At 37.7% G+C, this 14,736-nt stretch overlaps 1 long non-coding RNA gene across 2 annotated transcripts in view; it reads right to left on the bottom strand.

The window, feature by feature from the left end:
- Positions 1-4,640: 4,640 nt before the first annotated feature.
- The window catches only part of LOC138048970 (uncharacterized), a 30,339-nt gene continuing 20,243 nt past the window's right edge, over positions 4,641-14,736 (bottom strand). Inside the window, exons 8-11 of one of the 2 annotated variants that reach the window (XR_011132271.1) lie at positions 13,074-13,197; positions 12,606-12,692; positions 10,053-10,260; positions 4,641-4,854 (exon numbers count right to left, since the gene is read on the bottom strand). This is a non-coding gene — a long non-coding RNA (uncharacterized lncRNA). The remainder of the gene's footprint in view (positions 4,855-10,052; positions 10,261-12,605; positions 12,693-13,073; positions 13,198-14,736) is intronic. The other variant, XR_011132272.1, reaches the window with a different exon arrangement.

The following is a 14,736-nucleotide window of genomic DNA, read 5'->3' as shown; positions in this document are numbered from 1 at the left end:
TATGATTTTAAATTCTTAGCATCGGCATTAGCAATCTCTATCTAACCTAATTTATCCCAGTTTAAAGCAGTCATTAATGGAAATATATGCAAGGAGGATTACAGCCAACAGTAAGTGACTTTTCAATTACTTTATTTCTTACTTTTCGACTTGTTCCTCTTTAATGCAATTTATATTTATATTCTTGTTTTTCTTGCAGACGACTCAGGTTCGTTTTCAACATACCAGCCAGCAAGTAATCGTCAATAGAGACGCTTATTTAAAAACCCTCACAACGTAAGCACAATCTTTTCACTTTTTTCATTAAATGAAATATTCGCTTATTTATTTAACACCCCTCTGACCCATTTTTGAGCAGATCTTTTGTGGCGGTCTTCTTGAAGTCGGACATCGCAATGTCAAATCGTAAGTACATTTGCAAGTTTCTCCTCGCATGAACATTTCTTGATAGAAGAAATTATAAGCACATTTCCTTTTTTTCAGCTTTAACATGCAAGCAGATAACAACAAATGGGAAATGAAGATCTTAGACCAACTGACAACATTCGTGGTGTTGGTACGTAGCACTGTCAATGTTTTGGTCCTTTTTTTTTGTTAACCTCATTCTCCCGACATCATGTTTGCCTTTTTTTCGTTCATAGACGACACACGTTGACAACAACAGCTAATACTAACGCTAAAAGAATTCTTCGCGTTAACTTCAACCCACCATTGCTCCATTTCCCCCCCCCCCTCCCTCCCTCAGTCTCCCAACTGTTCAGTCCTACCCCACCCCCTGCCAATCCTCCCACCCTACCCTAACCCAACAACGATATCAGGCACACAAAGCTTGAAAATTAACAGGCAAAATAAAATGCGCTCAAAATCACCTATAGGACAAGCACTTAATTTTAAAAATATTTCTTCACTGCGCAACAGGCAGCTTATCGACTTTCTTTACATTTCTTTGGACAAATAGACGTACATGAGGTCATTTGAAAAGCACCATAGCATCATAAGGACATGTAATTTTAATGGGCTCCTCACCTCTCCTCCTCAGTTGACCATTCACAATCCAATCCCAGTAGCTAAGTATCCTTTTTACGAATATGAGGTCATTTGAAAACCACCATGGCATCATAAGGACATATAATTTTAAAAGGCGACCATCTCCTCGATTGACCACTCGCACCCTCCCCTCCAACCCGGGTAGGCCCGTTTCCTTTTTACGTACATGAGGCCATTACATAATTTACATTACATTGATCTTTTGATCACTTTCCCTTCCATTCTCCCTTCACATTTTTCCGTCGAGGGAAAAGCATCATAAGGACATGCAATTTTAAGAAGGCCCTCACCTCTCCTCCTTAGTTAACCATTCACCCTCACCACCCCCCCCCTCCCCCCTCCCAACCTTTCTCCAACCCAGGTAGCACTGTACCCTTTTTCAGTTTTCGCAATTGCTATTTCATCGTATCTTCATTCGATCACTTTCTCTTCCATTCTCTCTACACACTTTCCGTCGTAATGTAACTTGTGGTGCTTCAAAAATGACACGAACTCTAACATTAACACAAACACATCCAATAAACAAATAACAGTGTGAAGCAAGACTTAAACGATAGCCAACATAACTTTAAGTTCTAAATCAACAATATCTTGGTAACTATTAAAGAATTTTTTTTTCATCAAGTACAGCCCGTAGAGCAAAAAGCCCAAAACGTTTCTTATCCGGTCAAAATCGCACCAAGAAAAAGAAGAAAATTGAAATTATTTTACCTTTTCTAAGAGGTAGATACTTACAAGAATAAGTATTGGACGAGAACGAAACTGATAATAAAGTTCAATACAGCAAGTAGTAGTTTAATGCTCCCAAGATGTCCTACTCTCTTAGATTAATACTCCAAATAAGTTCACAAATTAATGGCCTCTTTTGCCAATGAAACAGTCTTTATTTTCAGATAACAACTCCTCAGTCCCATTAGAAGAATGACAGCATTTCTGAGACCTGGGGTGCTTACCATTTACAAAAACCATCCGGTTGGAAATTTCAGGCATAAACATTAAACACTTAAATGCGACATTGCGGGAGAGGGAATCGCAAAAAAGTCTATCCACGTCAGCAAGAGAGACTTAAAAAGAGCAGAAAAATAGCATCACCACAAATCAAAGCCCAAATTTTCTGAAGCTTCCCAAACGGAATGGCGCGAAGCATTTGATCTTCCAACTGGAATTTCCGGTTTTCCCGTGTAAATGGTAAGTACCGCAGTACACAACTTGAAAGACAGTAAGTATTTTCAGCCCCTAAGCAGATAAAATACTAATGTTCATCTAGCATACTATACAATTATTTCGGAACTTTGTTTTGTTTTTGCCTTTATCCTTATTCAAGAGGGTCTTTTTTTTTACCATGATACAGGCCCTTGCGTACAGTCTTCCTAATATGGCTTTCTTCATAGCATATAACACGTTCTTCTGAACTTTTATATCTACCTATGCTCATAAAACACAACTTAATTCGAAACAGACGTCCAACGAAAATAACTCTCACACTGTAGGTAAATTTCAAGTTACCTTATTCATTTGCTTTCAACTCCATTGGATAATTCAGTTAATAATCATGAAACATTATCTTATCTTTCCCGTAGTACGCTAAAGCATTTTTGAGACACCAATGGAAGCAAGTAAAGAATAGTATTGTAAACTTTAACGCCCAGAACGTAAGTACGGTTTTTCACTGTCTTAATTACTAACAAAATATTATTTCCCATGCAAGCATCATCAAACCCAATTTTTTCACTTGCTGTGTGGCCGTAGCTTTGACTAATTCACAGCAAAAAGTAACCGAGTTGCAATTCCAAATAACACTCCTCAAAGCGGCCGTAAATACAATTGCATCTTCTTTTGTTTCTCATTAGGTTCGTTGTAATTTGCAAATGACGATCATTACAGATCAAGCTGATGTCATCCAAGTTGTCAGCATTACTCAAAACGTAAATGCATTTTTATCATTCATTATGTAAAAAGTATTTCCATTTAGTAAAATCCAACTAGTTGTCTATTATCAATGCTGCGTTCTGATTGGTTGAGCTACTAGTAGGCTATTTGTAATAGCCCACTAGTAGCGAAAAGCGCCGGCTTTGAAAACCAAAACAACAATTAAAGTCTAGCTTTAACAAGCGAAAGATGTTTTGTCTCGATATTTTTGACCAACTAGTTGGATTTTACTAAAACCATTATTCCTCTCGCCCTCATGGCCTCTGAATCAATAGCCCATTCGGCCTTCGGCCTCATGGGCTATTGACTCAGAGCCCATTCGGGCTCGAGGAATAATTGTTAATTAGTCACTCTTATCATTCCCTAAACCAATTCTTTGCACCTTTGCGAAGGTTCAGACTGTAAGTACAACTTCCTATCATCGCTAATTCTGTTAACGTTTACATCCCTAAATCGTGTATGCCTTTTTGTTTTCGTTAATTACGACACCTGTTGACAACGGCTGTATACATAGCAAATTAAACATGTTTCTTCCAATTCAATTCAAAACATTAAATTTTCCTTTACCTTTCTTTTAAAGCAGTATTTTTTAATATTATAGGTTACATATTTTAAAATGATAAAGCTTAAAATTAAAGGTAAACGTGTGTACTATTAAACGTTTTTCATAAAATACAATTTTGAAGTCAGTAAGAAAAAATTCATGAGAAATTTAACAACCGTTAAATTTTAAAAACATTTAGACATACACAGCTAAATCTCTCCTTTCCCCAACCATTCTGCTAATACAGTTGTGTGACCGTCCCCACCCCACCCCATGCTACTCTTCACCATCAATATGGCATGTTACCTTTTGTTAGTCCAGAAGTATCTTTATTGTATACCTTGTACACCTCCCCTTCCCTGACAATTCCCTCCTTGTACAACAGCTTTCTTTTTTAACATAACACCATTTACTTTTCCATAATCTCGAAATCCATTGATTACTCTTTTAAATTGGTCCAGAGTGAACTAAAACCGAAAAATATACAACCAGACAACTTAGCAACGAACTTGCAAGTACAGTGAAACCGATTTATGTACATTGGCTATTACTAGGTATTATGTATGATAGATTCTTATCATATAGAAAACGAAAGTAATGTTTTTACTTTTGTTTTTTCTTAGGTGCGGATAGGAAGCCAGTAAAATTAGATGTTACAACAGCTGCTATATGGCCATAATCCAAACCATTCATCGTCACATTTCTTATTATTCATTCACATAATTTAACCCCGCCCAACCAATAACGCATTCGTTATGCGTTACCTTAGTGTTCTCTTCTTATTTATGCATTTATGCGTGCCCATTCGTCTTTTATAGGTAAACATCGATTCCAGAACACTGTGCATGTTTATCAATTTCATGCATATTTATAAATTCCAATCCACTTCATGCATATTTATAAATGCCAGCCCATTTCATGCATATTAATCAATTTCATGCATATTTATTAATTCCAGCTCATTTCATGGATATTAATCAATTCCCATGCCTATTTATCCATTTCATGCATATTTATTAATTCCAGTCCATTTCATGCATATTCATCATGCATATTTATAAATTCACTGTTTTTCATGTACACATTTTTGCATAAACACAATCATACAAGTTTGTCCCACTTCTAAACATTCACAACTTTATTCATTTTCATGTTAAACTTCACACTGTCGGAAGTATTCATACAGTATTGTCTGTAGAAAAATGCTTTTATTTTCAAATAATTGCACCTTAAATATTAACAATAAAACAGAGAAATGCACTCTCAACAAGCTTTCCTTCAACTATCAATGATAATTGGTAGATAAACAGCAACAAGGTAGTTTGTAGAATGACCTAAAAATACAAAGGCACATTTTAAAATTAACTCAACTAAATAAACTTATATATATATATATATATATATATAAACTGTCCACTTGTAATACACATTCATCAATACCTGTCCATTTCATGCCTATTCATTAATTCATCAGTTTACATGCATATTCATCAGCTCTCATGCAAATTCCCTTCCATATCAGAAATCAATGAATAGGCATGCTTTTCATGCAAAGCTCATTCATATGTCTGTCAATTGCATACTGCAACAATATTCACCAGTTCTCATCATTTCTTCTCCTTCAAACAAATTTACCACCCTTTTGTCCAAATGGGTTTAAAAATTATTTTTCCAGACATTGCTGTAGAGAAATTAAATCACAACACTGAGCACTATTATTTCCGGGAAAAAGCTGAATATTTAATGAACTGAAAGTTGGACCTTAACCAACACTTGGTTGGAGGACTAATTTTTAACCACAAGACAACTTTATTGGCATGAAATCAAAGAAAAAAAGATGTGTCAAAACTTTAAGGGTGGGAGAGAAGAGTACTTAAACTTAAGACAAAATGTAAGCCAATGGGCTGTATGTAACCTTTGTCAAAAAATTGGCAGTAACAACACAGAGAGCTATGTCAACACGCCTGAACATGCCTATTAGACGTCACAAACATCTAGTTTCAACTTATCAAGAGCAATCATAAAGTTAAATTTGGCTTTAGAAAGAAACTACCTTCATTTTGACAAGAGCCTTTGAAAAAGTATGGAGCAAAGGCAACCTCATTTTTGGAGCTTTTGCATGACAACTGTGAACGACCATAAAATTGAAGACCAACTCGGTGAAGTGAACACGAAAATTTTAAATGCTTCCTCAACGTATAAAAAAAGAAGGAAGTGGTTGGGTCCTACAGTATCTGAAATCCTGCACCTTAATTTGCACGCAGCTCAGTACAAACCATCAAAAGGTTCCAGCTATCTGCCTTTCCCAAATATTTAGAGGACAAGAAGACCATTGTTTATGTTCAAAGCAAGGATAACAAGTGTTTCATGTGGTGCGTCTTGGTGGCCACACATCCAATTCTCTGCAAATCCAACGCTGAGCGAATTCACACTGAGCTCTATGTTAGCCAAGTCAACTTGGATGGTACTTAGTGTCCGGTACCTATCACTAAAATCCCACAGTTTGAGAAGCAGGACAACATTGCAATCAATGTGGTGTACCTCACCAAAGAACACAAGTTTCTCGTACATGTGAACTTGCTCCTGTTTTCAAAATGGAGAAACGCTATTACTGTTTGATCAAAAATCTCAACCGACTGCTTTCCAGCCAAACGAAGTATTACCGTACTTATTATCTTTATCGGTTTGGTTTGGGAACAGCTACTTGAAGACCAGAAACCTCTCTCTAGTAAGCATTGACCTCAGAATAGAACTACCAAATGAGGACAGCATGTATCTCCAGTTAAAAGATTTCCAGATTTGTCATTTACGCTGCTTTTGAGAGCCTGAACACCAAGATTCAGTCCGCCTCACCAGATCCTAGCAAGTCCTCAACGGAGAAATTTCAGAAACATCAATCCTGCAGTTTTGGTTTCAAGAGAGTCTCTCCCCAAAAACCAGAATTCTGTAAGCCTCCTGCACTCTATCCTGGAGAACATGAAGTGGATAATTTCCTGAAAGCTTACAGGAAGAAGAGGAAAGAATTCATACTATCGTGAAAGAGATTGTTTCAATGCAATTAACCCCTTCCAAAGAGCAATAGTTTCAACAAGCCATTTACTGTCACATTTGTAGAGAGGAACTTGGTTCTCATCGGGTTCAAGATCACTGCCATCTTACTGGTAAATTCAGAGGGGCAGCCCATAATGCTTGCAATTTGTATTTTCAATTCGCAGGTCGAATTCTGGTCATTCTTCATAATCTCATTGTGGAAGGTGCAGGAAAGTTGAAGAACAAGACCATCAATTGCATTCCAAACAATATGGATTGGCCACTTAGATTTTCTGGATTCACTGCAGTTCATGAATGCATCTTTAGAAAAGCTTGTTTCAAATCTGGCACTGGTGGGTGGGACATGGTAAATTTCATGCACTCAAATGCTACATTGAGGAAAGAAAAGGTGGCATCCATACAATTATGTGGACAATATGAGCAAGTTTTAAGAGCGACAACTCCCACCAAAGAAGCCTTCTTCAGCATACTTACCGAAGAGCACAGCAGCGATGGAGATAACCAGCAAGCACAGTGTTCACGATGTTCCAACCTCAAACCCTTGGAGAGTACCACAATCTCTACCTTCTCTCCAACTTTTCATTGCTGGCTGATGTCTTTGAAAACTTTCAAAGCATTTGCTTGAATTACTATGGATTAGACCCTGCTCATTACTACGCATTTCCTGGTCTGGCTTGTTCTGCCTGCCTTAAGATGACGGACGTGGAATTAGAATTGCCAACCAACCTGGACATGTACTTATTTCTTATTTCTTTGTGGCGGCGGTATTTCCATGATCAGCAATCAACCCATAAGCAGTATCTGGTTAGAACTCTACAAAAACAAGGATAAAAACTATATCATTCTACTTGGCCGCCAACAATTTGTATGGATTGGCAATGATTCAGCCTCTCCCAAGGCACAACTTTTTCTGGTCGATAGAGCATAAAATTGAGGAGCTGAATGTGATGGCCATACCTGATAATGGTGGAAATGTGTAGATTCTTGATGTAGATCTAGAATACCCAACAGAACTCCACGAACTGCACTCGGATTGTCCTTTTAGCGCCAGAGAAGATGAAAGCAACCCCAAATATGCTGTCTCCCTGCTGTCAGACTGTCCCTAACATACAAGACTTGAACCTGGGTGGTGCACCCATACCTAAACTGGTCCCTAATCTCTGTGACAAAACACACTAAATTCTTCGTTACTGCAACCTGAAGCATGACTTAGACCTTGGCATGAAGCTAACAATGATCCATCGGGCACATGGTTTTGTACAGAGTATGTGGTTAAGGAGTTCACTGATTTAAATACGGAAAACAGAAAACAAGCATCAAGTGACTTTGAAAAAGATTTCTTTAAAGTTATGAACATTGTGGTATGGAACTTGTGGAAGTGGGTGAATGTTAAGCTGGTGACTAACGAAAACAAACTGACTAAAGTGATCACCTCACCTTCCTTTGATTTGTCCTGCATCTTCTCTCAAGACCCGGCCACTGTCAGTATGAAGACGAAATTTTACCTGAACCACCCTATATTCATTGGCTCCATTATTCTAGACCTCTTGAAAAGTACTCATGTAAGATTTTCACTACAACTGCCATGGTCTCAAAGTATGCCTCAAACTCCAAATTGCTGTTTACAGACACTGACAGTTTATGCTATGATGTCAAGACATCCACTCTGTACCGCAATTTCCAACAAGACCTGGACTACTTTGACACATCAGAATAGCTGAGGGAGCTTTTTCTGTACAGTGCTAGAAACAAAAAGGTGCTGGGCAAAATGAAAGATGAGACTCACAGAGCACCCATCGGGTGAGGCAGGCTCTCAAAAGCAGCGTAAATAACAAAGGGGACTCAAAACTGTTTCTGGAAATCTTTTAACTGGAGAAACATGTTGTCCTCATTTGGCAGCTCTATTCTCTGAGGTCCATGCTTACTACAGAGCGGTTTGTGGTCTTCAAGTAGCTGTTCCCGTCCAAAATGATCAAGACAATAAGGATAGTAATACTCTTCCCTTCATACTTCGTTTGGCTGGAAAGCAGTCAGTTGAGATTTTTGATCAAACAGTAATAGCGTTTCTCTCTTTTGAAAACAGGAGCAAGTTCACATGTACGAGAAACTAGTGTTCTTTGGTGAGGTACACCACATTGATCGCAATGTTGTCCTGCTTCTCAAACTGTGGGATTTTACTGATAGGTACCGGACACTAAATACCATCCAAGTTGACTTGGCTAACATAGAGCTCAGTGCGAATTCGTTCAGAGTTGGATTTGCAGAGAATTGGGTGTGTGGCCACCAAGACGCTCCACATGAAACACTTGTTATCCTTGCTTTGAACATAAACAATGGTCTTCTTGTCCTCTAACTATTTGGGAAAGGCAGATAGCTGGAACCTTTTGATGGTTTGTACTGAGCTGCGTGTAAATTAAGGTGCAGGATTTCAAATACTGTAGGACCCAACCACTTCCTTCTTTTTTGATACGTTGAGAAAGCATTTAAAATTTTCGTGTTCACTTCACCGAGTTGGTCTTCAATTTCATGGTCGTTCACAGTTGTCATGCAAAAACTCCAAAAATGAGGTTCTGAAATCTTAACAGAACCATCTGCTTTCAGTTTGATTAACTTGACTTGAATGATGATGAACCACTCGAGTCCCTTCTTGTTTTTACTTCTTTCCTCAGACAGTAAAGCAGCAATTTTTTTCTTTCAGTTTAATAACACCCTGAGGTTGTTTCTCTTGAACTTGGGATTTGAATTTCAAGGTTTTCAGGAGTTTTCCATTGCAGATGTCAAAGCACAAGGATTATCTGAGCACTTCGTATCCTCCACCCGTTTTCCATTAGTCGCTTCAGGAAGAACCCCGTCATCATGTCTTGCTGTTTCTTCAACTGGTCTGTTACCTTCTACTTCTGGTTATTTTCGCTTGATGCTATTACGATAATTATGTTCCTTCTCAAATGTGCACAACTTTTGGTGTTCCGAACATATATTGGGGCGATAAAACTTGCGGGAACAATACTGCCATTGGTGAGTGTTGTCTTGAGAATGTTTTTTCATGTGCTTCTTCAAAGCATGTTATGGTTAAGAGGAATCACCACACTGCTTGCTTGTAAAAAAACGCCCGTTTCTTGCAAATAATTATCACTGATAAAAGCCATGGTACTAATAAACTGCTTCCCTTTACTCCACACTTTTCAAAGGCTTGTGACGAAATGAAGGGAGTTTTTTTCTGAAGCCAAATTTATCTTTACATGATCGCTCTTGATTGGTTGAAACTACAGGGCATGTTCAGGCATGCTGACATAGCTCTGTGTGGTTACAGACAAAGTCTTCAACAAAGATTAAAGCCGATTGAGCTAGTTATGCAATGTACGTGTGATGGCTTCCACTAACAAAGGGGCTAAGGTTTGGAGGCTTTTTTAGAACATAGGCTTCAGTTTTGAGCCTATTATTGCTTGGTAAATGGAAAAATTGATACCGTTTATGTTCTCACCTGAGCTAGAAAACTTGCAACCATTTTCAAGAATCCTGGACGAGAGAAGTCTTCCAAGAATGGTTGTCAAGTACTACTATCCAGAGCTACATCAACTCATCCTCCACATATGATATGTGAAAAAACATAATAAAGATGTGAAAACTCCTGAGTTCCAGTTCTTAAGTCCATGCAAGTGACATCTTGCTTAGTGCGTTATCTGCTATTACTGAAAAATACCAAATAAAGTTGTAAAACAGTCTTGAAGCCTGTCCAAGTTTCTCGAGTTCATTACATAATGCAAGCAGTCACAGTTTCTTTTTGCCTGTCTCGCAAGGCCACAATCCTCACGACATTTTTCACGAGCTCCACTCAAGCACCTTGCATGGATTGCGTTCTTACTTGACTGTCAAAGAGAAAAACAAGACTGATTGCATTCTTGTGTTGCCATGACCTTCTGAAAAGGTCTTCTTCCCAACAACACATCTACAATAATCAAGAATCTGTTGCTGCCCTCACAGGAACAGTAATAAATTATCACTGACAGCCCTCAATCCCAAATGCCCTCGGCAGATGTAAGTTATGGGAAGAGGCGAGCCTGGAGGCAAAAGGAGTGGCAGACATAGCAACTTGAGCACTGGTCATCACTGTGGGGAGGTGGGAGGGTTAGGGTTAGGGTCAAATAAGTGAGCTTCCTTTAAAGTCAAAGAGAGGAATAAACAGGATAAAATGAACCTATTTATACCAAAATGGTAATAAATTATGAAAATAAAGCTCTCCTATAGAATAGATGCACAGAAATTTCTAACTTGGATTCTTTTGGATCTGCTAGATTCAAGTAGTATGTGAAGATTTGAATTTTGTTCAATAAAATGTCTCAATTTTGTGGTAGTTTGTTGTTTTTGTTGGCAAGTGTGTTTGCACTTCCATCAGTCCTTCTTATATGAACTTAGAATATATGTTGCCCGTAAAATCAGTTCTCAGGTTGAATCGTTTTTATCTAGGTTAAATTGGTGATCCTCATTTTACCTAAGTTGAATGTGCACTCAGATGAATTGAAAACTTTTGTGGAGCCTAAATTAAGCCAAGAGAAAAATTAGGGTCAGGTTAGGATTGCTTTTAGTTATTACACATGGATATCAATTGACTTATTATAGAAAAGTAAACAATGAAAAGAACTGTGTTGTAGTGTAGGGTTAGTATACACCTTATTCCAAAATGGCCACCATTTAGATAATCTTTTGTTTTTATTGAAATTAGACCTTGATGCCTGGTTCAAGGCAAAATATTCTTTTCAATTTTCAGCTCAAGAACGAGGCATCAAGGGCTAATTTGAATAAAAACAAAAGAATATTTAAGTGAAGGCCATTTTGGAATAAGGTCTATCGTGGTGAAGACGCAGGACTAACACCTGAAGAGTCTGAGTTTGAGCTTCGATAAGTGCATGACACACTTCTTTGTTCCCTTACTGTGTTGTATTGTTGACGCTGAATGGATGAGTGTATGAGTACAGAAACCAGTAAGATTATACAAATTATACATTAAGAAGATGTGTTAGTTTTGGGGGGTAGATAGCTGCTTTAAACTGTGTAGAGTGCATAATTTTTATTCAGCCTAGGTAAAATGAGGATCACCAATTTAACCTGGGTAAAAACGGATCAACATGAGTCCGGATTTGATCGACAACATAAAATGATGCAGTTTATCCAGTTTAAAGCAGCTATCAACCCCCAGAAAGATACCTTCTCCCCTCAAGTTCTGTCTTACGCATCTCAACACACCTTCTTAATGTTTCACATCATCTTATCAGTTTCTGTATTCATACACTTATCCATTCAATCTCAACATTACAACAAAGTAAGGGAGCAAAGAACTGTAATATGACTTACCAGTACTCAAACTCAGACCCTCCAAGATCTATAGACCTTATTCATAAATGGCGGTCACACTTATAATTCTTTTGTCCACGTGCAAATTAGCCTACCAGGCCTCATTTTAGAGCAAGAATTCTTTTCAATTCACTGTATGGTATCAAGACTTGGTAGGCTAATTTGCACTTTGACAAAAGAATTATAAATTGACCGCCATTTATGAATAAGGTCTATAGCCCTGTGTCTTCACCACTACACTATAAAGACAAACATGCTCAACCCATCATTATAGTTCTTTTTGTTATTTGCTTCTCCACAATAAGTCAATTGATATCCATGTATAATAACCACAAGTAATCCTAACCCGACCTTAATTTTTCTCTTGGCTTAATTTAGGCTCCAAAAAAGGTTCTTCAATTCACCTGAGTGCCTATTCAATCTAGGTAAAATGGGGATAACCAATTTATCCTAGGCAAAGACAGATTCAAACTGGGAATGGATTTTACTGGCAACATATACACTGGCTGAGAATTGAAAACAAAATTTAACGATGAATGAAGAATAAGAGGTCTGAAAACCCAACACAACGATCATTTAAAGTGAGGTGTATGAATTATTTACCCCTTACGATAACTAATGACGAAAGCATTGCCTAGACAATACTGTGAAGCACTATACATATGAATTTTAAGTATTTGCCTACCTTGATGACTTTTAAGAGAGAATTAAATCTGTCCACCTCTTGTCCAAGTACTGTAGTCAAGGAATTAACGCATCCAATAGCATCAGTCTGAAAATGAACGTGACCATCACAAACATTGCCATTTTATGAAACAGTTGTGTACATCCAATCCTTCAAAATAGTACTGTTTGCTGAAAGACTTCAAACTATTTTGAGCCTCCTAAATATCATTGTTACCAAGCTATAGTATACTCACAGAAATTGAAAATTTGAAAGGGCCTAATGGATTAAAGTGACATGTATCGTTTAGAATACCCTCTCTTATTAATGGAATGTTCACAAGTCTATACATGTATTTAACTCTCCTTAGTAACAATTACACACTTCCAAAAAGAGGCTAAGGTTTGGAGGCTTCTTAGAACATAGGCTTCACTTTTAAGCCTATTATTGCTTGGTAAATGGAAAAATTGATACCATTTGTGTTCTCACCTGAGCTAGAAAACTTGTAACCATTTTCAAGAATCCTGGACGAGAGAAGTCTTCCAAGAATGGTTGTCAAGTACTACTATCCAGAGCAACATCATCTCGTCCTCCACACGTGATCTGTGAAAAACTAAAAAAATAATAAAGATGTGAAAACTCCTGAGTTCCAGTTCTTAACCATGCAAGTGACATCTTGCTTAGTGCGTTATCTGCTATTACTGAAAAATACCAAATAAAGTTGTAAAACAGTCTTGAAGCCTGTCCAAGTTTCTCGAGTTCATTACATAATGCAAAGCAGTCACAGTTTCTTTTTGCCTGTCTCGCAAGACCACAATCCTCACAACATTTGTCACGTGTTCCACTCAAGCACCTTGCATGGATTGCGTTCTTACTTGACTGTCAAAGAGAAAAACAAGACTGATTGCATTCTTGTGTTGCCATGACCTTCTAAAAACTATTAACGTCTTCTCCCCAACAACACATCTACAATATTCAAGAATCTGTTGCTACCCTTACAGGAACAGTAATAAATTATCACTGAGAGCCCTCAATCCCAAATGCCCCAGGCAGATGTAAATATGGGAAGAGGCGAGCCTGGAGGCAAATCGCTGTGGGGAGGTGGGAGGGTCAAACAAGTGAGCTTCCTTTAAAATCAAAGAGAGGAATAAACGGGATAAAATGAAGCTATTTATACCAAAATGGTAATAAATTATGGAAATAAAGCTCTCCTATAGAACAGATGCACAGAAATTTCTAACTTGGATTCTTTTGGATCTGCTAGATTTAAGTAGTACGTGAGGATTTGGATTTTGTTGAATGAAATTTCTCAGTGTTGTGGTAGTTTGTTGTTTTTGTTGGCAAGCGTATTTGCACTTCCATCTGTCCTTCTTATATGGACTTAGAATATATGTTGCCAGTAAAATCAGTTCTCAGGTTGAATCGTTTATATCTAGGTTACATTGTAAATTGGTGATCCTCATTTTACCTAGGTTGAATACACACTCAGATGAATTGAAAAAACTTTTTTGGAGCCTTAACTGAGCCTAGAGAAAAATTAGGGTCAGGTTAGGATTGCTTTTGGTTATTATACATGGATATCAATTGAACTGTGTTGTAGTGTAGGGTTAGCATAGTGATGAAGACACAGGACTAAAATCTGGAGAGTCTGAGTTTGAGCTTCGATATGTGCATAGCACAGTTCTTTGTTCCCTTACCATGCTGTATTGTTGAGGCTGAATGGATAAGTGTATAAGTACAGAAACCAGTAAGATTATACAAACTATACACTAAGAAGATGTGTTAGTTTTGGGGGGTAGATAGCTGCTTTAAACTGTGTAGAGTGCACAATATATATTCAACCTAAGTAAAATGAGATCACCAATTTAACCTGAATAAAAACGGATTCAACATGAGCCCGGATTTGATCGACAGCATAAAATGATGAAGTTTACCCAGTTTAAAGCAGCTATCAAACCCCAAAAAGATACCTTCCCCCCTCAAGCTCTGTCTTATGCATCTCAACACACCTTCTTAATGTTTCACATCATCTTATCAGTTTCTGTATTCATACACTTATCCATTCAATCTCAACATTACAGCAAAGTAAGGGAACAAAGAACTGTAATATGACTTACCGGTACTCAAACTCAGACCCTCCAAGATCTATAGA

Source organism: Montipora capricornis, chromosome 5 (genome assembly GCF_036669925.1).
Source record: "Montipora capricornis isolate CH-2021 chromosome 5, ASM3666992v2, whole genome shotgun sequence".
Lineage (NCBI taxonomy): Eukaryota > Metazoa > Cnidaria > Anthozoa > Scleractinia > Acroporidae > Montipora > Montipora capricornis.
Note: the sequence above shows the minus strand (reverse complement) of the source record. Positions and strands in the feature narration are given on the sequence as shown.